At 45.3% G+C, this 1,008-nt stretch overlaps 1 long non-coding RNA gene across 1 annotated transcript in view; it reads left to right on the forward strand.

Annotated features, from left to right (window-relative positions):
• Window positions 1-474: 474 nt before the first annotated feature.
• The window catches only part of LOC121813943, a 5,481-nt gene continuing 4,947 nt past the window's right edge, over window positions 475-1,008 (forward strand). Inside the window, exon 1 of the long non-coding RNA XR_006053976.1 lies at window positions 475-918. This is a non-coding gene — a long non-coding RNA (uncharacterized LOC121813943). The remainder of the gene's footprint in view (window positions 919-1,008) is intronic.

A 1,008-nucleotide genomic window follows, 5' to 3' on the forward strand; every position in this document is an offset into this window, starting at 1 on the left:
AAACTGTAAATTATAAATTTTAAATTGTTATTGATCCCTTTACCCCGAGTCCTAAAGTGTATATTTATTTTACTCTTCTTATATTTATTGTTTGTTTACTTAACTGGAGCCTCGTCCTCTCGTCTCTCTATACTGGACTGTATGTAGCGGAGATGACAAAGTTTTACTTTGACTTCAGCAGCGAGCAGGCGCACCGAGGGCTCTCGCGCTCACTTTTCGCTTATAGAATTTGAAAAAACATCGGTGCAAATTATAAGTCTGTATCATGATGTCTGGTGTTTTCGTGTTTGTTGGTTTGTTTTTATTTTGTGAGTTGGTTATTAGATGCCGCTCAAGCCACCCAGAGAATCCCCCGCCGCTCCGCCCTCTCCTCCCTGTGCCGCAAGCAGCAGGCACCTCGCAAACGGAGGGCGCCCTTACTCCCAGCAAATGGGCGATAGAAAACCGAGAAAAGAGCCTGCTAGCGTTTCTTCTTCCTCAGACAACTCAGACTTCCACCTACCTCAGAGGTTGCTCAAGAACTTCTACTCATGCACCATCCAGAGCATCCTGATGGGAAATATCTGCACCTAGTATTGGAACAGCACCAAGGAGGAAAGACGAGCTTTCCAAATAGTGGTGCACTTTGCCAAATGCATCATTCGACAAATGGAAGTTAAAGAAATGCTGCTGGTTAAAACCTAGTGCAGCTAATGGCTAAAGTATTAAGTCTCTGGGAACATGTGACCAGCAATATTCTGTAGACCTTGCTGAATCACGTATAAATAGTGTAACATATCCTGTCACGTATCTTGTCATTACAGGCCAGCCCACACCAGGTGCTCTCTGTATTGCTCACTCCCAAGACCTGACTCCAGGACGTGCAGGAGAAATGACATCTCTGAGCTGGCCTAGGAATGCCTCAGTGGAAAGAAAAAGGTCTGGGCGTCTTTGCCTCGGCTACTGCCTCTGTTATCAAGCCACGGATAAGCAGAACAGAATTGGTGGTTGGACCTTTGGTTCTGTTAA

This window comes from Haplochromis burtoni, unplaced genomic scaffold (genome assembly GCF_018398535.1).
Source record: "Haplochromis burtoni strain Fernald_Lab_line unplaced genomic scaffold, NCSU_Asbu1 Contig_3719, whole genome shotgun sequence".
Taxonomy (NCBI): domain Eukaryota; kingdom Metazoa; phylum Chordata; class Actinopteri; order Cichliformes; family Cichlidae; genus Haplochromis; species Haplochromis burtoni.